Here is a 22,994-nt window from a genome sequence, read left to right as displayed (position 1 = left end):
CCACCGTTACAGCTCTTACCTGTGTCCACCGACAGCCTGCTCTCCCTCATCACAGTGTGCGCTGGTTGTTTGCTTGAAACTGTCAATTTAAAACATTTCACTTATGAACTTTAGCTCTAACTAGACTACAGAGACTGTGAATGTTCTTGGCAATAAAGGAAGATTAAGGCTGGGAAGGACAAGCTAGTATCATAAAAATAACAGTGTCTAATTGGGTAGCCTACCAAAGCTGGTGAAGAGAAGTGAGCAGGTCAAGCAATCGAGAACCAGAAGAAATGACCTTAAAAAGTTCTGTCTGGGGACAGACTGCCGATGGTCTCATCAGCATTCAGCTCCACCACCACAGTCTGGAGGAGGAAACATAATGCAGAAAATGGAAAGGAGGGAGATAGAGTAGTGGGGAGAAAAACATCTTTCTTAATTCAGCCAGGGAGGAGATGGAAACCAGCCATCTGCAGCCTTTTTCCCTTTTTTACGAGTCCTCTGGTCTGTGACCCACCTACTAATATATTTTCAGTATCAAATATAATCTTTAAGAAGAAAGATTAGTGGCTTACAAAGGAAATGGTCGGTAGAAAGACACTGTTGAATCTTTTCCTGCTTATTCGTATTGTTTCATGCTAACAGAGAGGGGCTTTGGGTAGGATTTTCAACAATGCTCAGAGGATTTAGGTGCTCAGTGATTTTCAGCAAGAGCAAGACACCAATCTGCCTTTTATGTCTTTGAAAATCTTCTTTCACTCGTAAACTTTTCAAGGCAGAGATTTTGGTTTCCTAGGTGTTTACACAGCTCCTGCATTTGGGCGTTACTGCTATGTAAAGCAATAGAGAATTGGTTCCCTTCTGTCACCTAGCTTTGCCATCAGGTTGGTACAGCTTTTTTTTTTTTTTTTTTTTTTTTTTTTAAAATGAAAAGGGAGTTGGAGAAAGGGGAACAACTTTGTGAAGGCATACATACATACTATTTTAATAGATATTCACAGGTTCAGTGAAGAACTGAAAACCTCCAGGCTTCCCCTGACCCCACCAGGATTTCCGTTCCTCAACCAAGAAAATACTCGGACAAAAAGCATTAAGGAAAACCACTCTTCCTAAATTTTACTTCAAAGCCTTTGCAGTAGGAAAGAAAATAAGCTGTAGGTGCAACGAGAAGCCCCATTCACCTGACAGCACCTCTCCTCCTGGGAGGATGATGCCCTGCACTCACAGCCCCTGAACAGCAGCTGTGAACTGCGGCCCCTTTCCAGCATCAGCTCAGTTTCAAGCCTCTAGGTAAGGACAGGTGCAGAGTCCCTGCACACACACAGTCATTCTTACATTGAGTTATTTCCCCAGACTGTTGCTTCTCAATGACATTAGAAATACTAACTTTCAGCCGGCAGAAGCACCCAATAAGAGAATGCTGTCCCCAGATGAAATAAACATGCAAAAGGCAGAATCAATCTCAACAGGGGGTTCCCTTCTACTCCTCTCAGGTTAAACGTGCAGACCAGCAGGAGGAGGTAAACCCCTATCTGCTTTGCCATATGTCACCCCATCGTACTTATCCTCAGACCAGTTAGCTCTTTCAAATGTCATTAAAACTGACTATATTGAAAATTGCCTTAAGATCACTGCATCTGTGGTGCTCCTGACCCATGATATTTCCGTCTATAAGAGGATTTCACCAAGATGCTATAAAAGAGCAGGCACACGCTCCATGTGCAGATATGCAAGACAGTCCTGCGAGGTGATGACAGCCCTCAGCTCCCATCAGCCTTACAGTGATGAAGATACTCAGCAACTTCTAAGGTCTGCCCTGCACTAAATAAAAAAGGAGCCTTTTCCCACACAACTTCTTTAACTTCTCACTGAAGCTAACAGAAATGTAAGACCTATGCTATTATTAATGCTACCGTACATTTTCCCATATTAACAAACAATTAAGAAGTACTCGTAACACACTGTCACCAAAGTGTTGCTTTCTGCAAGGCTTTTAAACAAGTCTATGAGCTGAAACCTGTGCAAAACCTCAAGGAAAAGTGCTGTACTACTGCTCTTATGGACAATTGCACAAGATCTATTCTGGACTCACTGGATCCTAAATCATCCAGAACGTCCACGTCATTGTGGCCTCCCCCCATGGCGTGACATACCTGTACCTGCCACACTGTGGGCACTTCAGCTCACACTTTGCGGGCTAGGAGCCCAGCATTTCCACTGAAAGGTCACTGAACCTCACCCTGACTTCTTTATTCAACCCCCTCAGTGCTCTAAGTTTCAGGAAATTTGGCTGAGATTCTAGAATATGTGATCCCAGAGGTTTCAGAAAATGAAGGGAAATCCACGTGCTCATTCTTACATTGACTCCTTGATGCTTGTTTTCACGTAGGAATTATTTCAGCAAGGACTAGTGATCTACAGCCTCGTGGTGCTCTGACAGCAGTTTGCTATCAAAACCTACATTCAGCTCAGACAAACACTGAAACCCTGCACAAACCCACCAGCAAGAGAGCAGTACATGGGAAAACTTAGGGTTTATTTTAAAGACATCCTCCTCTGCTCCATATTACCAAAAAAGCAAGCAATGAGGTAGAGAGTTAAATTTCCCAGGTGAATTGGTCATCCACATCAGACTTAAGGTGAAATGCATCCTTTCAGCACCTAGTACAATACTGAAAACAGCTGCAGACCATCCCAGCACAGGGTACAGAATCTGGGTCGAGATCCCTAGCTTAAGGTTTTGTCTCACCTCTTAGCAAAATTAATACTTCTGCCTTTGCACCTGCCATCCCCAACCTAGAAATGAGTGAGTTTTCATTAAGTTACCGACTGCTAAATATATCTGTGCCACACTATGAGACTTCACCTCCTGAGTAACACGCAAGGGGTCTCCTCCTGATGAAAATGTCTTTGGGCCAAAGACGTATTTTGCCTGTATTCATACAACCTCATGAAACATAGGCCAGGCAGGCTTACGTGACAAACCTATTACAAAGCACAATGCTCATTAAGTAGAAAACCTTTAACAACAACAACAACAACAGTTTAATTCTCTGACATTATATTTAAGAGCTCTGAACAAAATTACAAAGAAGGCATGCCATACAGATTCCCCATCGGGCTTGGTTCCAGATAGAGGGGTGGAGATGATATCTACTCCACAGAAACTTGGCTACAGCAGCTATGAATTTCTTTTACTGGGAACCAGAATTGTACTAAGAAAGTCTTGGCAACTTACACAAAACAATGCTCTGTGTATCTGCTTTGTCCCACACGTTGGAGATGCGTACATCTCAATTATTTGTTTGCTCAAGAGACTTTCCCAAATAGCGAGTAAAGGCTGGCTGAGCAGTCTCTCAAAGGGCTGTGTTACTCAAATAACACACACAGGCTTTGTAACATGAGATGAATCCACAAGCCATCAGCTACGTAAGCAGCATGGAGTGATGTACTTCATTAACCACACATCCGGCTGGATTATTATTGCTCCAGTAATAATTCCCTCACCTATTCTCACATAAAAAATTCCCAGATAGAACCGTACGAGGAGAATAAAGAGTGCCCTTTGCTCTGCTCTGCACTGTGATGTCAAATCACTGGCCCAGAGGATGCTCCGGTGATCAGCTTCTCAAACTCTACCCTCCCATTGTCAGCAAGAATTACACTGCACTTTTTCTCCAACCAGGCTCTCCTGGAGCCCTGCAACTGCAGGGACCTGCTGCTGAATAAAGACTGGAAGCTATTCAGTTCATTCACATCCCCTTTGCCTCCCATAGTCCCAGCCTTGTGTAGTGGGTTTACGTGGCAAGGTTTTGGTAGCAGGGAGCCATAGGGGTGGTTTCTGTGAGAAAGATCTAGAAGCTGCCCCATGTTTGGGAAGGGCCCCATTGTTTTCCAGATCCGAGCCAATAAGCGATGTTGTTTTTCGCCTCTGTGAGAGCATATTTAAGACAGGGAAAAAACGCTGCGCCACACAGCAGCCGGGAGAGTGAGAGGAGCGAGGAACAGCCTTGCGCCAAGGTCAGTGTAGAAGGAGGGGGAGAGGTGCTCCAGGCGCCGGAGCAGAAGTCCCCTGCGGCCTGTGGTGAGGACCATGGTGAAGCAGGATGTCCCCCTGCAGTCCATGGAGTACCACGGTGGAGCAGGGTTCCACGCTGCAGCCCGTGGAGGAGACCACGGTGGAGCAGGTGGCCCTGCACCGATGGAGGCTGCCGCCTGTGGAAGACCCCTGCCGGAGCAGATTCTGGGCCGGACCTGTAGCCCGTGGAGAGGAGCCCACGCAGGAGCAGGTGATCTGGCAGGAGCTGCTGCCCGTAGGGGAGCCAGGTTGGAGCAGTTTTCTCCTGAGGGATGGACCCCGTGGTACGGACCCATATCTGGAGCAGTTCTGGAAGAGCTGCTGCCTGTGGGAAGCCCACGCCGGATCAGTTCATCAAGGACTGCATCCCGTGGGTGGGACCCCACAGCACAGGGGACGAGAGTGACCGAGAAGGAGCGGCAGAGAAGAAGTGCTGTAGACTGACCATAACCCCCATTCCCCGTTCCCCTGCGCTGCTCGGGGGGAGGAGGTGGAAGAGGGTGGATGGGGGGAAGGTGCTTTTGTTTTTTTTTCCTTTGTTTTCTCACTTCTCTCGCTTGTTAGTTGTAGGCAATAAATCTTACTATCTCCTTATGCCGAGTCTGTTTTGCCCGTTACAATAATTATTGCGTGATTTTCTCGTCCTTATCTTAATCCTTGAGCCCTTTTCACATATTTTCTCCCCATTCCTCTTTGAGGAGGGGGAGTGAGAGAGCGGCTGTGGTGGAGCTCGGCTGCCCACTCGAGCGGAACCACGACAGTCTTTTTTGGCGCCCAACGTGGGGCTCGAGGAATTTGAGATAAGGATGATAGTTAGTAGAAGTAACGGGCAAAAATATGTGCAGGATGATTGTTAGGAATGTACAAGTTGTGAAGAATTTAAGAAAGCAGTAACTGTGATATGTTAGTGTGGTGAAGGGACGAGGGGTGGTGTGTGTGTAAAATGTCCACCTTGTCAGTGCTGTGATGATGTTATGTTTATTTTGGTGTGGTGAATTCTTTTTCTTTTTGATGTAAGTGAAGTTTGTGAAGGTTGTTGTGATAATTGTAAAGTGAGAGTATGTTGTGAGTAGTCTTAAATATGCTTTTAACAGAGGCGAGGGGTGGAATGTAGTGGGTTTACGTGGCAAGGTTTTGGTAGCAGGGAGCCATAGGGGTGGTTTCTGTGAGAAAGATCTAGAAGCTGCCCCATGTTTGGGAAGGGCCCCATTGTTTTCCAGATCCGAGCCAATAAGCGATGTTGTTTTTCGCCTCTGTGAGAGCATATTTAAGACAGGGAAAAAACGCTGCGCCACACAGCAGCCGGGAGAGTGAGAGGAGCGAGGAACAGCCTTGCGCCAAGGTCAGTGTAGAAGGAGGGGGAGAGGTGCTCCAGGCGCCGGAGCAGAAGTCCCCTACGGCCTGTGGTGAGGACCATGGTGAAGCAGGATGTCCCCCTGCAGTCCATGGAGTACCACGGTGGAGCAGGGTTCCACGCTGCAGCCCGTGGAGGAGACCACGGTGGAGCAGGTGGCCCTGCACCGATGGAGGCTGCCGCCTGTGGAAGACCCCTGCCGGAGCAGATTCTGGGCCGGACCTGTAGCCCGTGGAGAGGAGCCCACGCAGGAGCAGGTGATCTGGCAGGAGCTGCTGCCCGTAGGGGAGCCAGGTTGGAGCAGTTTTCTCCTGAGGGATGGACCCCGTGGTACGGACCCATATCTGGAGCAGTTCTGGAAGAGCTGCTGCCTGTGGGAAGCCCACGCCGGATCAGTTCATCAAGGACTGCATCCCGTGGGTGGGACCCCACAGCACAGGGGACGAGAGTGACCGAGAAGGAGCGGCAGAGAAGAAGTGCTGTAGACTGACCATAACCCCCATTCCCCGTTCCCCTGCGCTGCTCGGGGGGAGGAGGTGGAAGAGGGTGGATGGGGGGAAGGTGCTTTTGTTTTTTTTTCCTTTGTTTTCTCACTTCTCTCGCTTGTTAGTTGTAGGCAATAAATCTTACTATCTCCTTATGCCGAGTCTGTTTTGCCCGTTACAATAATTATTGCGTGATTTTCTCGTCCTTATCTTAATCCTTGAGCCCTTTTCACATATTTTCTCCCCATTCCTCTTTGAGGAGGGGGAGTGAGAGAGCGGCTGTGGTGGAGCTCGGCTGCCCACTCGAGCGGAACCACGACACCTTGCAAGCACTTTCACGTGGTTTCCTTAAAGCACAGACAGAGCACTGTTGAGTTGCTTGGTACTACTCAAATCCTTGCATGTGTTTTAGATGAAGATGTGGGAGGGCAAAATGCTCAAAGTTATTTGCGACATCACAGCTGTTTTCGCTTGAGAAACATGACTACATCACTATGGAATTAGAGCTGTGTCTTATTTTCTATACTACACCCACTAGAACATTTCTATAAGCCATGAATACAAGAAAAAGACCCTACTTTTAGAGTTCCAGGAAATGTTTTCATCTGTATAGGTGATGGTTTAAGTTGGTATTTCTCAGGCTACTTATGCCTCTCTACTTCTCTCAAAGACCTCAAAAATGCCCCATTACTTTTGGAAGAGCCCTGAGTTCAAATAGTTAGAGACACAAAACACTGCTAGACTTGGAAAATGATCAGGTTGCCAAACACAGACCATCTGTCACTGAAGTTCAAATGCAAAAGCATTATGGTCTGAAAGACTTATTACTAAGTTCTGTTTCAGTTGCACCCAAATTCAGGCTAGATTTTCAGCTGGTGCAAGCAAGCAGAGGAAAGGCAACCACAAGGCCAGATCCAAGGCTACCAAGTCCACAGCTAAGACTTCCACAAGTCACTTATGTGATAAGCTTTTTCAAAGCATTTCACGTCTATTTAGTAGTTTTGTCCACGTGCTTCCTAAAGAGCTTAACAAGCAATATATGAAATATAAAACCCACATTCCTTTCAGCTTCAGACTAGACTAATAAAAAGTCCACACTAGGTTTATTAACATCCTCTTATCCCCACCAACAATACATCACAGACACTTGACTCTACAGTAGAAACAGTAAAAGTATTAACAGTGACCTTCCGAAATTCAGACAGAAGGGACTGGATTCCATTAGTATTCCTATTAAGACAACAGAGCATCACTGTAAATTACTGGTTATTACCAAATTAAATGGTACAGAACAGATTGCTTCTGTGTGCTGCATCCGACTCCGCGCTGCTGCTCAACCTCGCTCCTGCTTGTCAGGACAGGCTGCAATGGATGGATCATGCAGTGCTGCAAAAAATAGGCCCTGGTGTTACTGAGCTTGACACCTCACATACAACTAAGTGCAAATGCTTTTGCTGCTTCCAGAAGATGAGGACCTCCTGGATCTTCTCACTGTTAACAGTTATCTCAGCCTGGCACACAAGGCGCCAGGGCTGCTCTGCTGTCACTTACTGTGGCTAATTGTGATCGTCCTCCTCAGAGGAGCTCAAACAGCTCCAAGGAAGAAAGCAATGAGGTCATCAGCACAGCAGTTCATCTAGGACAGATGAAGTTACAAACCAGGAGAGGGACTGGCAGGCCAGGCAGGACGAGCCCTAGTCACGGAGGCAGGAAGGTGAGCAGCGAGCTCTTTTCCTACAGCCAGAATGGCTGGAAAAAGACCCTCTGTGGTTGCAAGGGCAACCAGCTGACATGGCTTGGAGAGAACATGAAGATTTCTTTTCCTGAGGTTTCTTTACCTTACTCAGTACTTTATTAGGGCTCTAGGCCCCAGAATGCCTTTGCTATTTAATAACTTTTGATTATGTGATAGCCCCAAATTACACTGTACAGCTTTTCAGTTTCATTGTCTCCCTACATATGGGTTACAGCTACATACAAGAACAAAGAGGAAAACCATCTCATACTTCATACTGTTAAGGGTCCCCTGGCACTCCCATTTATCAAGCAAAAAAAAAAGAAAAAAAAACATTTAAGTCATGCCTTGTTCCACATAAGGGGAGCATCTAGAACGCAGAAATGAAAAACCTGCTTTAATACAGTAGTAATAAGTGTTTATGCAGTGGCTCACTAACTTATTGCCTTGTTTCTGAAAATAAATAAGAGCATATGAATCAAGCCCCCTGAAATTAATAGGAAAAATCCCATTTGCTTCCCTGGGCTTTGACTGGTGTATTGGAATGCTCTAATTGCTTTATAAAAATGTTTTTAATGTTTTTGTTTTTTCCCCGCCTACCCAACATTCTTTCATCGCTGTGGTACTAAAAAAGGACAGACAATTTCAGAGGGAACTACAGATGCTTGAGGTTTTTTATATGATGCTAACATCTCCCTGGATGAATTTTTCCTTCAGGTACATCTTTCCTTTTATCCTGTCTTGGTCCTTTATCATACAGTAAAGATTAATTTTGAATTTCTGCTGATTGTATGATCTTGGACTTCACGAACAAAAGCCTCTTTCATGGGAGACATTAATATTCACACTGGCAGTCCTGAACATCTACTTTCAGAAAGGTTTAATAATTTTCTAAAACCTCTTGATTTTGTCATAATGAATTGTATTCAGGCTAACATTTCTACTTGTCTTGGGCTACATCATTTACCCTGAGCCTTGTCTGGGCAATAAGCACTAGTCAAGTCCCTTATTCATTATTTCACTAATTGCGATTCTTTTTCTATTATTTATAGCAGAACTTCTGAGTAGAGCAGAAACCTGGGACAGGAGAGAAGTGGCATGAAAGTACTTTTTGGGAACTTTTCACATATAAGGCCATGCCTTTCTTTCACCCCTCAAAACAAAACCAAACCAAACCACAAAACACACAAAAAACAACACCAAAAACCTTCAACAGTAGAAAAAACAAATGAGAGGCTGGCTGGCCCAGCCTTTCCCACCAGCCTGGGATTGCACCCGCTCCACTTATTCCTCTGGGAATCAGTGACAGAGAGGAAAACAGCCCTGACCATAAATCGAAGAGTTGCCCTTGATGCAGGGCCCCTTTGCCAGCCCAGGCAGTGCTGCCCACAGCAGTTTCTCTCCCTTGCAATGTGGTGCAGATAACCCCAGCCCCTGGGGGATCCTCACTGAACAAGCCCAGGGTAAAGAAAAGAGCCAGAAAAGAGCTTCCTGGATTAAATATCCCATTTAAGCGGGTCACTTGCTTTTGAAGGGAGGTAAAAAGCAGATGTGAATACGTATCACTGAGATGCCTCCTTGAAGTGTGAAAAAGATTTTTGTGAGCTGAAGAGTTTTGCTGCTTAAGATTAGGAAAAAAAAATTGGGCTTGAAGGAAAGAAACTGGCACACCCCAGCAGTTTCCTACATTTGCTAAAGCTAGTTTTAAAATACTTATTTATGTGTCTGTCCTGAACCCCCTGTGAACAACACAGAAGCAGCCACAGGAACTCCTGCCTTCAGAGCAGGGCAGCAGGGCAGCTGGTGTGAGCTGCAGCAGGATGAGAGCAAAGACTATGGGGATGCTGTGCACTGCCGGGCTGCTCTTCCCGACTGACCCCAGGGGCAAGGATGCTGCACAACAGACTAAAACCTGTTTCTTCCCAAGTCATCTTTACTTCTGTGTGTCTATCAAGGGTGTGGAGCAGCAATAGAATTAAGTTCAGCTGCTTTAGATAGCACAGCACACTCTGAATGCCACCAAGTCTGCAGTGATTTCATACTGATAAAAATTCTTTGAAAAACATTCTAAATATTTTGTCCTTAAAATATTTAATAATCCACTAATTCATTATTCTGTACTGATCAAGAGATTTCAGACAACCACACAGGAAATCTCTGTAACAAAGTTGTTAGCAGAGGGCATAGTTAGCTTTCAGCAGCGCCACTCCACTGGCTTTGATCTCCCTTTGTTTCACTGCCATCAGCAGTGCAGCTCCCCCAGCCAGCCTCCTATTTTGCCCTGGTTGAGCATTGATGAGGTTAAGAGGATTATTCAGTAGCTGCATCCTACCACCTGCTTTTCTGATCCCTGGCTTTCAGGGTTTTTAATAAATTGTACACATACCTTGGGCTCAGTTATTACAAACACTGATAATCTTCTACTTCCTCAAGGCTTGTTTCCATTTTATTTGAAGATAGCTGTAATTACTGATCTCCTTTTAAGGTCTAATTTCTTTTTAGTTAAAGTCAACTTTCATCTCATTACTAATCTTCCCTGTATTTCAAAGGAGACTCTAAAGTTAGAGAGTGAACAATGACATCTGTGGAAAATAATGGCATCTGTGAAAAATATTTAATTGCTTTTTTAGTATAAAAAAAGATGACTTCCAAATAACTATAGTTTTATCCTGATGCTAGTGTTTAGCAGACCCCTCATTTCACTCATCTTCCCCTCTTCTCATTTCTCTCTGCTTGCAGACCAAAAATGCTTTTATATCATAGTGCTGAAAGATCCTGACTTTTTCTCCCACAGATTTCACTTGTATTTTGTTTCTACTGCATTCCCATGGACTGTTCCTTCCAGGTCAACAACCACTTCTCAGGCTGCAGAACTCGTGGTATTGGAACAGAACTTTGGTTCAGGTTTTGGGTTAATCTACACATGGAAGACAGCATTGGTCATTTCATCACTGAAACAACTTTCCTCAAGTCCATGTCCAAATCAGATGTCAGAAAGTGTAATGCAGTTAATTTGCTGGCCTTTTTATTTATTTTCCTTAAAAACATTCAGCTTCCACAAGGCAAATTGTCAATTTATGGCCAAAAGGCATCTCTTCTGACAATGGAAATGCTTTTCTTATCCTGGTTTTCAATCTAGTCAAAGTCTTTAGAGGTAGAATTGACATTTAGTTGCTGCTTTTTCCTCCTATCTTCTTTAATACCTCAAAAATATCTAGGTTCACTTGGTGAAACATAGGGATAACAACTGCATTGGCTCTCTTTTTCATGTGGAAAAATAATCTGTAGACTATGTGCACTAATTACATCATAAAACCGTGTGTAGGTTATACAGAATTTAATTATTCTAACTCCAAAGAAATAGATTTCAAGAGACTTATAGTTACAGTGCCTGACAAGCACACAGTGTACATACTGTCTGAAGGCCATTCCCACCCCCAAAATGAATTTTTAGAAGCAAAGGTGTGAAATAAAGCAGTAAGAAAACCATCTAATCCATATGCAGAGCAAGACAATTGGATAAACTAAGATGCACCACTCTGTATCTATTTTACATTAAGTCCTAACACAAATTCAGTTTCACAACCTCCCCCCCATCTGAGCTTTACTGCATTTCACCACAAAGAGATTCAGCCCTTCCCCCTCCCCCCCCCCCAAAAAAAAAAAAAAAAAGAAGCACGTAATTTCTTACATTTCAATCCTCTCTAAGATTAGATGCATCACATCAAGAATTGTCATTGACCTGAAGCTGACTGGTTATCTGCTACGAAGGTGGTATTTTAATTACCAAAGTTAATTACCATCTCCATGGAATGCAATTTCCTAACTTCATGCAGTTATAAAATGGGGAATGGAAAGTACAAGCAGTGCAGAATCCACAGAAGGTCTACACAAAGGCTTCTGTATGACTAATTGGTCTGAAATTTAATCAGTTAAATTTGTTTCATGTTCCTTTGATAAGATTATCTTAATTACTTTTTACAGTATCTAAGTAGGAGAAATAAAGGAAAAAACAAATCTGCTGAAGGGGAAAACTAATTCATAAGCCTAAAGGGAGAAAGGAATATAAGGGGAGGGGGAATACACATCTGTTGATTAGTCTATATAAAGCTCAAGTTCTTACACTTCCAACATGATTTCATGTTTCCAAGTACTCATGAATATATAGAACTCTCCAAAGATTTGAACTTACACCTGATCAAATTGCCCTTTTTTTTTTTTTTTTTTTTTTTTTTTTTTCCAGTCCTTATCTTCTTTAAAAGCCTTTACAAATTAAGGGCAAGGATCTTAAGTCCCATCACCTTCAATACTGCCTTTTGATGTAGTGATACCATTCTCACCCTTAATGTTTTCAATATTGCAGTTTATACAGTCTCTATCTATCAAGAGAAAAATATGAAACTTGAAACAAGGATTTAAAATACAAAACAGATTTTATTTGCAATATTGAAGGTCCCACAGTGACATAATCACACCAATAGAGAGCTCTGCCCTGGCAGCTTGTCCCCATCCTCACGTAGCACACTCTCTTGGACAACAGTCACATGATCCTATTGCACTATTTCTGTATTATTTTTTAATGAAGTTTTGTATCATTTCATCCAAATTGTTTGGCAAACTGCAGAATTATTTAGCCTCAAATGAAGGCAAGAGAAACCACTTCTCCCACATTTGTAGGATGCTTTAAAAGATCTCTACAGACTGATACCCTTCTCCTTAAAACCCACCAGCTCTCTACAGGTTCTGAATAGAGAAAAAACATTTTTAAAAATCACATATGGACCCTTGTGTTGGAGCCAAATCAAGTTAATGAATGGGGTGTAAAAGCTGTTTGTTTTTATTTTGATTGAGAAGGTTTCCATTGTTTCCAAATGCAAGTTTTAGAAGTGTGATTTCTATGAAATTAAAAGTGAGTAAAATTCATATTTTTAGTTTTGTTTCAATTGTGTCAACTTCATTTGTGTAAGATATAGTTTTGATTCCTCTTTAGTACAATTTAAAATAAAGCTCTATTATCTAAACGAAAAAAATAAAAAGGCTCTGCAGTAGCTTGGAGAACCTTTGTTAAGAGTAATTTCAGGTTTGGTTTCATTTAGCAGAAAAATAGAAGTCTGATTTTTCAGATAACAATTTTTTTTTTAGGGCAAATAGTAACCTCAAGTCTGTTTGTTCAGTATTACTGCAGGTTTCATCTTGTTATCCTCTGACTTCTGCAGTAAAAATACCTTACGTTAATAGCAGTGAGATAATGTTTCTCAAAGAATAGACAAAAAGAAGTGACAAAAGAAACCTTATCCAAACGTTCTGAAGTCAAAGAGCTATTTTCACCTACGTACATGGATGCTGAGCAAGGTCCTCTTTGAAATGAGCTGAAGAATCTGAGCCGACTATGGTTTAATTACACATCAGCTATGTCCACAAACTGGAAATGACAAGAGCTCCATTGTGATTCCAAACTTCTGCTCCTTCAGTCCCAGAAATTCAGGAAATATGCAGACTTTGAAGTGTTATATTATTTGTTCAAGAAAAATTGAATCCTAAACACATTTGAGCTTCAACCTCATGGGATTTCTGATCCCTATGATAATTAGCAGAGATGGAGTTCCAGTAGAAGACACCTTTTTCCCTGTTGTCCACAAGCTACCTATGAATTGGAAATAACTGCTTCAGCTAAATGCTCCAAATAAGCTGGCAATCCCACTGTTTTCTACAACTACTCTCAGTAATTTTGATTCTCCAGACATGTAAAAGACAGGAGTTATGCATTAATTATCCTCCAATATTCTTCATCAACTTCAAGTATAAAATTCTTAGTCAAGCTCTTGATCACAAACTTAATCATGCCTAGCCCAAACTGATTCACCCTGTTAAGTGGGATTCATTATAAAAGGCTCCGCTATCACATCAGACTTTTTTTAATATGATGCTTTTTTAGTGACAAACAAAATCCAATTGAAGCACTCACTGCAGGGGCAAAGGCAGCATTTAATTAAATAGGATGGACATTTGGCTTCGCCCGAACTAGACAGCTGCACAATAAAAAGGAATGTAACGCTCCAGCTCCACAGTTTATGTCATGAGCTGCTTCTGAAGAACCTCACGATATCCGCTGGTCTAGCAGAGAGAGTAGAAACACGGTGAAAAGTAATAATGAAAACTTAAAATGGATTTTATGCAGTTGTAAAAGATAACAAGTCAGGGTAAGTAATAACCAGAAGCGTAATTACAGCTCCCTCGGGATGTTAATGCACATTGCATCCCAGCCAGCTAAAACACAGAGAAGACAGCACCTGGTGCACAAAGCTCCAGTGCCCGTCACATCACACAGCTGTAGTGCCTGGGAGCTCCCAGGCACAGCATCCCACACAACCCAGGCAGCTGTGGTTATGTTTTCCACCTCTGGAAATTCTCTGGTGCCTCCATACGCTGCAACCAAATATCCTGGATTGAAATACTAGGCAAGCCTGTTACCTGGGATCTCTGGGATATGAACATATTCCAGGAGAATTCACTGTGAAATAATTTCTCATTTCCCCCTAGATTTTTATGCAGCCACAGGGAAAATTACAGCAGGGAGCATTACTTTTGATCACTTGGTATCTGTAAGGATAAAGTCTGTGTTATTAACACAGGGTCAATCAAAATGCACAAGTAGTCAAAGTGTGTGTTGGGGTAGGAAGAAACAGTCTTTTTCTCTCTCTATCAATTGTGAGCAGATAACTCTTCTTGATAGACAGCCTGGAAATCCAGGCTGACTGTTCTGTAAATCACTGCAGTCTATAAAACAATAGGAGGATAAGGTATCCATTATGACAAATAAGTACTTAATAAAAGTTTGAATTGTTTTTTCTACAACTCAAGAAAAGACAAAAAGGAACTGGGAAAAAAATCACAACATGTTGACAACTGAGAAATTCCCATTCATCCAACACACGATACATTTTAAAGACAAGTGAATTCCTCGGACAATTATGAATGACTGCTTACTATGTGAGAAAATATCTTTTTAAAATTCATTAAAAGATTTATGCCACTCATGAGGTATAGTACAAAAGGAACTTGAAGCCTTTGAAAATTAAATGCAAGCTCGTACCTGATGTATTACAGTGATGCTGTAATCAATAACAGAATTGAAACTTAAAAGGACAAGGTCTCATCTGACAGTCCCGTGTCATCTGCCCTGCCTGCACCAGCGAACTTCTGATCCATCGCACCTTTGGTAACAAGAACCATTGTGCCAAAGAAAAGACATCTTTCCTTGATGGGAAGAGAGTTCAGCCCGTTCTCCAGCTGCTGCTCTCTGCTGTAGGTGCAGAGAGGGCTGAGATGTTATCTGGGATGCCGGGGCTCCCCTAAACCCCTGCGGGATGGACCCCAGGGAAGCAGCTGACATTTCCCTACCTGATAATGGGGAACAACACACATACAACATTTTCCACTGTGAGCTAACCTTCAGCTAAGACTCCAGGAGCAGTGTGTGTCACAGAGCTAAGGTTCGTCAGGTAATGTGCTACATTAACAAAAAGGTCTGTCGAACCAAAACATATTGTGGAGAAGAGAACTTCTGTTCACTGGGTAATCAGCAGTAGAGGTGGCTACCTTTACATCAGGAGTCAAACTTCCCATTAAAACATTTAAAAAAAAATAACACTTTAGGGAAATTTTTGAAATCATGTGCAGAATGCTTATGGGATGAATATGAAAATTATTTTTAGAGCAGTGAGTAAAACTAAATTACTGCTGCACTTTTCTCCATCAAAAGGAGTTCTCTAAGCGATACGCCCTCTGACTGATATTTCATTTCAGAATTGTGTTGTTCAAACACATTCACTGTGGGTTAAACTTTCTGCGTTGCCTCCATATGCTATATATAGGTGCACAGTGCACAGAACAGATATGTATATATAGGAATGTCTCATATCTAAACTTTCTACTAACCTCATAGTGGGGGTGCAGCTTATATTTTAACACAGCTTGCTTCCTTCTCCATGATCTACTAGTACTTTGCATGTTTTATATATATCTGAGCAAAATCACTAACAGGTAACTCCTAAATACAAGCAAGGATGTCAGTTTTTCATGCGTCATTCTGCAGCGCTGGCGTATTTATCATTATTCAAAAGCATTCATAACTTGATGCATCAAAAATTACTCATTAATATATAATGCATATAATCGTATATGCATTGAAACTTAAGTAGAAAGCTTCTAATTATTTTAGAAATGCCAGGACTTTTTCCTTTTTTACTTTCCCAAAGTAGTTTGGGCCTTCCTCCATACCTTCAAAATCTCACTCAGCTTTCATACTGCTAACCAGTGCATTCTTATGTTGCACATTCATCTCTTGTGTGTATTTTCAGTATTTGCTTGTGCAGCACTACTTACAACATCCTTCATATCTGAAATATTAATAGAAAATTTAATCACTGCCAGTAGATGTTATGATTTGAACCCAAAGTTGTTCCAAAGAAATAAATCTATGAAGCCTCCATGAATACATATATCACAATTTTGCTTAGACGTTATTTGAAACAATATTTCATACTCAATCTTCCTAGTGTTTGTCAGATAAAGCTTCCACTGGGCTCTGAGCAGCGAGCACAGCGCAGGCAGCAGACAGGCTGCTATCAGCACGGTGTTGCACATTTTCTACCTAAGGACTGGTCTGACAGAAATAAAGGAAAAGACTTCCCTCAATTCGTGTGCTCAGGTAGGTTTTTTCATTGTCAATTAATTTAAGTTCAGAAGGCCCCAATCACCCCAACAGGCACACATTACCACTACTTATTGTGTGCAGTCTTTCTTCTGAAATGCGTGTCTAATTTGCTCTCTAAAACATCCAAGGCTGCAGCTCCTACTGTACCTTGCCAATAGACAGTAATTAACCTATTTTCTCTCTGCTTCTGAGGGTATCAGCTCTTCCTGGCTTCAGCCAAGGTCTCCCCCAGCGCTAGGTGAGACATGAAATATTTAATCCAATTCAGTTTCACAGAAGAAAAATTAAGCAATAGGGTAACAAAACATACAATTAAAATCCAAGGATTGGAGATGAGTTAACTGAATTCACAGGGAACGAGAATTTCATACAAAAGCAGAATTTGACCAAGTATTTAACAATGTGCCAGCAAATATAGTGCCTATAAAAGTACTTCCGAACAAATTACAAGTCTGCTTGAAAAGTTCTTTTAAAGCTATATAAGCAGCAACAGTCATTCTTAACTCATTAATCAACCAAATTATTTTATAGATCTTGTTCGTCGTACAATAATTAAGAAGCTGTCACCAGTCATAACCTCCTTAAGGATGAGAAATTTTCCTATACAAGATACTTGGAAGTGCAGTTTGTTACTCAGGTAGAGGTATTTACCAGATCCTCAGCAGTGCCAGCAATTTGTCAATAATGACAAATATTGCATTGTAACAGTAGGATAACGCATTTACATTCAAGATCTTTCTACATTACATTTTGTGAAATCTGAACACAAATCATTTTCCTCTGCAGGTTCTATGAATCCCTGCCTGGTGTGATGCCCTAGCTTGGGCACCTTTAATGTTGCTAAAACAGTGTCTTGTTACCTCCAGCTCCAGGCAGCTTCAGAAAGTTCAGTGGCATTACATAGGTGTTAAAAGAAACACCCTAAATTTTGTACAGGAAAGAAAGGTTATCTGGATATGAAAGTGTTTGTTTCCAGAAATCCTGTTAACTTTGCCTTAAGATCAGCTGCACAGTAAAAGCTATTGAAATACAAGAGGAAGGAGATGTCATTTAAATACATTCTCTTTTCTTCAATAACTGGTTTAATACGTTTTGGGCTTTAATCTGGCTGCCTGATACCAGCAAGCAAATGGTCACTTTATTCCTATCATTACCACAATGAATAAAATCAACCCCAGAGACTACAAATGTTTCCTCCACTGTAAGTAAACAAAGCTTAACAGGCGAGAGAGATATCCAGAGATAATCACATCCTTGGGACATTTACTGGGCACAGTAAGTACCGCTGCCTGAATATGATTATCTTCTGATAACAAGAAACCCTGGAGTTTTGACACGGCTGTAGAAAACTCATTATTGGGATGAAAACATGAATTTATTGTTCCTGAGGATGGAGCTGGCAGCTGAGAGGTTCATTTCGTGGCACTGGCTCGAGGCGACCAGCTAGGTGCCAGGCTGGCCCCTTGGCTACCCCTAAGCTAAAACCACCTGGGACACCCACAAGAAGCTGGCACATCATTTCACACCCTTCCCATCAGCTTCCTTGACTGAGGTGCAACTTCTTCCAGGGAATAGGAAATTGCATGTGCCCACCAAAAATAATCCAGACAAGAGATATTAAGGACGGTCTTGTGAATAAGGCAAAAAAGTTCTCACAAATATTGTGGCTGTATTTGCCCCCAGAGGCCTTTGGAAGAAGAATGGAATCTCTCAATGCTCTTGTAATAAGGACATAGATAAGACTGTATGTGGAGTGGTTTTCCTCTTGCCAACACAACCTCAGTTCTGAAAGGAAACCCAGCCCCTGCCAACACACTCCCAGCTCCATAAATAAAGCCAGTCTGTTTGGGGACAACCTCCCTCCTCCAGGAAATTTACTGCGAGTGAATGAAGGTCATCTGTTCCAGAATAGCCACTCCATCAGATACTTTAAGCTACACTAATGATCCTTTGCCAAAAAAAATGGTATAGAGAATATTTCCCAGTACTGGAGACAGGAACATATGGGAACAAGACCAGCGAGCGGACATTACAATGGTCTTGGGCAGGGGGTTGAAGCCTCTCATAGAAGGAGAGGCTGGGAGAGCCAGGGCTGGGATGGGGAGGCTCAGGGGCATCATGTGTAAATGCCTGGTGGGGGGATGTAAAGATTATTCCTAATGAAAAACAAAACAAGAATGTTCATGTGGGAAACTGTTTGGGTTTTGACTAATTTCTCATTTTAAACAAAAAGCATTGCAAAAGAATCCCCAGCACCGGCATTTCAGCATAGTGGGAAGCATTCGGTCAGGATTAGACTTTCCCTCCCTGTTATCAGGCTCACCTACGGGCAATAATAGAAAGATGGCCTAATTCACCGCCTCCAGTTTCTTGCCAGAATCAAATCAAGTTTAAGTACTGGATAACTTCCACACAGTCAGTTCCATTTTGTTCTACCAAACCTATTTCACTCAGCAAAATGTCAAGTATATCTATCTGGACAAGAGGCTTTTGCATCATAATTTTCTCCTGTAAGCACTTGAGAGCACTTGGACTCCTACCTCTGTGTGCACCAAAGGCATGAAGGTACCTGCTGAGAAATGCCCTCTCCTTTTCTCCTTAAGGGTGTTATTCCCTTCCTGGAGCTCCAGTCTACTGAATTGGTATGATTAAAGTGGTATTATTTTTAGTTATAAGTGCTTGATTTTATTTGTATTTGTTCCTGATAGTTATCCCATCAACCAAAAGGACATCCCCTCTGCAGCTCCAGGGAAACAGCTTTTCTCTGAAAACATGGAAAAGAAAAACAAATGGGGTTTTGTTCGCCAGTAGTGCAGAATGCCTCTAAGAAAAACCTGTCATGCTGCATCTGATTTTTCCCACACCTGTGTCACACCACTGCTGATTAAGGTGTCACTGCACACGATACGGAGATACTGTGAAGTGGGAACATAATTCTGCAGGTATCCACCCACCCTATCATGTTACAAATAGCTCACTTGATTTTTCCCACAACTGGCAAGCTCAAACTGCTCTCAAGGAACACCAGCCAGATTTCCATTCTGAATGAGACCATTTGGTTCTCCATTATGGATTACTTCTCTTACTCCCACGTACACTACCACAGATTTAGTCCACAAACACAAAGATTTGGAAAACAAGTCTAATAAACCTTTGATTTTTTTTTTTCTCATAATCTAAGAGCAATATTTTCCTAATCCTAGAGCTTTTCCTCCAGCACTATTTATATATATATATTTAAATGTAAACAGCATTTATGTTTTAGAACTGGGACATCATTTATACTTAAGATTAGCCAGAAACATCTCTGAAAATTCATATGCAGTATACAAGATGGGTTTGGTGCTGGCTGTACTGAAGAATGTATGTTGTCTGCTGTAGCTTTATTCCTGATTGACAGAGGAATCAATCAGCAGCACAATTCTTCTGCCATCCAACATGCTGCATTCAATGTTTCCGTAAATTTTAGTCTAGTTCTCATTGAAAACGTGCATGCTGTACTTTGCCACAATGCGAGAATCTTTGCAGTTCAATTAGAACACAAAGTATTCTTTAGGAAAAGTGCATGATACAGAACTCTGGTTGTATTTCAAAGACCTGAGATACACCCACGCAGAGCAGCAATTTCAAAAGTGGAGCCGAAGAAGTTGGCTTGTTCCCTGTTCCTGTAAAACATTTTCCTGATTCCAAGTGAATTACTGCTAATTGCTGCCATGAAGCACACAGATAGGCAGAACTCTGCCTTTGTTTATAGAAAGCTCACCACACTAATCCAAATGACAAATTAAAGTTTTCCACAATATTTTAGAAAGATAATTGTGCCATCTGGGAAGCCATGTCACAGCTGTAAAAGAGTGAGCAGGCCCCAAGATGTGTAACAACTCCTTCTGTGCTGAATTAATTTCCACTAATATATTAATTTTGGATCAATTTTTTTTTTTTTTTTTTTAGTACATCTTGGGATTTGTAGCATTTTAATAGGGCTGTCTGCACAGACATCAAATGAGTTCTCTGCAACAAGAATACACAAACATCATAATCACAGCACCTGATTTATGTGAGCACAAAAGTCCATAGCTGCATTTGCAAATACTATTCAGTGTCTTAGATGAATCAAGAAAGGAATCAAGCAGGCAACATGGTTTCCAAGAGAAACATTGCCAGGATCTCCTTGATGCAGTAAACTTTTCCACAACTCCATATATAAGAAATGCTCTAAAAAAATCATATCATAAGTCTTCTGTATTCTTCACAAGATTAGGGGCTTTATCAAGGAACTATGAATAGAAACTTATTTCATCAGTACCAGCTTCTTTCCTCCTGCAGCTCTGTGCCATTCTTCACTTCATAAAGGGGAGAGAAGAATTAGATAATACATAGCATGGGTTTGTTTCCCAGTCAAAGTAAATGGCCCAGTAAGAATGGACAGCTATCATACCAAATGAAGTCCAGTACCAATGAGAAGTTCCGTATTTGGATAGAAATATTTGAATAGGAATATAAAATAGAAATATTTTAGCTTTGAAATAAAGCTAAAAAAATGCCATCTCATGCTATTTTTTTTTTTGCTCAAGACCCAGTTAAAGAGACCAGCAGAATTTCTGCACGTATCCAAACACAGTCTAGAAGTCCTCAAAGAGTGCTGCTTGTTCCTGTCATCGTGGAGGCTTGCAGAAAACTCATATTCAGAATGATAGCCTTCAACACCGAAGTGCCTACTCTCCAGCCCCAAGAGTACAGCAGCAAACAACCTGCCTCTTAGAGCCATTGTTAGGGTACAAACACCTGAACTTTTGTTAGTGGCTCTAACTGGAGGTTAATGGTTCACAGCCACAATGTGGTTTTCTTTCAATTTTCTCATACCAGTAGAAAACCTCCAAGGACAGTTAGAGCCACTAACAAAAGAAACACGAATAGATACTAGAAGACAGTGACCTTGTATAGGCTCCACTCCCCAAACGCGCTGGACAGCTCCTAAAGTACTAGCAGCACTCAATTTGTCCGAACAGGCTTCTCGATCAACCAACAGACCTCATGCCATATTGAAAGGCTCAAGTGAGCCTCAGAGAATCATTTAGGTTGAGAGAGATGGCCAACGTTTTTAATTTTTGAAAGAAAAAACAAATCATTTCCTTTCATATGATTCTTTATACAGATACCTTCAAAATCACGAGCGACTCTAAGGCAAAACTAAGTGTACAGCATGCACAGTTTTCTTGGAGCAGATTCCCAGAGACCACCACTGTAAGTTTTAGAGTTACCAGAACCACTTCTCTGAAAGTGGTACGACAGACTGTAGCAGCAGATTTGTTTTTACAAAAAGGAATATACAAAAATTATTGAAGTTAATTACTTTTCCACTTACACAGATTCAGCTTATGATCTAGAAATGAAAGTTATTTGCAAACCATATTAATCTAAAATTCTCGTAACTGATAAGCCACAACTTATCTCTGAAAGATTCCAAGCATTAGTACAAGATTAAGCAGTGAACATTATCCCCAGACAATGGCAAGATAGAGCAACACCAACTTCAAAAAGGCTTTTGTAGAAATCAGTGGAGCCATAAATAGGGCTCTTGGCACCACCTGCATCTGGATTTTCTCCCACAGAAAATACATTGAGAAGATTTCTTTATCTGAAGCAGCTTAAATCTAACTAGACCAGACAAAAAAAAAACAATAAAAATCTTTCTACCTGAGTCCAAAATCAGTGACTTACATCTAACCAGGCACTCTCAGCTACTCAGAATTTGGCTGAAAGTCTTAGTGGAAGTGCCAGAAGGGACTTCTCCCACGGGCTTATCTTCACTATTTCTTATTGAAGCAGAGGGAAAGCCCAGTGGCTATTAAATACTTCATCAAGAAAGCAATACTGTGTTAGAAATTACAAGGCATGAAAAGCTCCTTTGATCCAAGGACATGGTGAGCAGCACCCTGTGCAGGAGTGTATAAGAAACCAGAGACACTATAATGTAAACAGCACAAACTGCTGCAAGAAGCTTAGCATTTACATTGAATTCTTATTAAGGCAAACCCACAGCAGCTGGGATGAACCAGCACATGACAACAATTTGGTACACACAAGAGAAGGAGTATAGCATGTCCTGCCAGGACTGTGAAAGGGACCAAAGGGACCAAATTGTAGGAGCACAGTGATCCCTGGAGCCGGCTGCGTGCCAGCCTCCCACAGCCATGCAGGGAGGGAAGAGGTCCTTCAGGTGGGCTGGTGGAAGGCTTGGAGTGAATGCTGGAGAGAAGCTGCCCTTCGTTATGCTGAGAAAATTTGCTAGTGTAATCAGGCAACACAAGCAGCCCAATGCAGACAATTTGCTTCTGTGCTTTTTTCTTTTTTCTTACCTGGCTTTGGGGCCAAACTGAAGTTTTTGGGTTTAGCTTCACGGCAGGCTTTTTCAAAACCAGTTCCTAAAGAGGTGTAATCAAAATTCAGTGAGTGCTGATGAAATCCAAATGGAAAGACAGGCTCCCTGGTGCACGCCTGCTCCTCCTGACGAGCACTCGAGGCTCTCATGAGGGCTGCCCTAACCAGGAGTCTCCGTTCCTCAAGCCCCGGCTCCTGACCCACAGCAGCCTTCAGCAACCCGACACGCTGCACAACCTGCAGCCCCACTGCTCCTGGGATCT

The sequence above is a fragment of the Netta rufina genome (assembly GCF_964035555.1).
Source record: "Netta rufina genome assembly, chromosome: 10".
Classification (NCBI taxonomy): domain Eukaryota; kingdom Metazoa; phylum Chordata; class Aves; order Anseriformes; family Anatidae; genus Netta; species Netta rufina.
The sequence above is the reverse complement of the archived record's forward strand: the minus strand, read 5'-3'. Positions refer to the sequence as shown.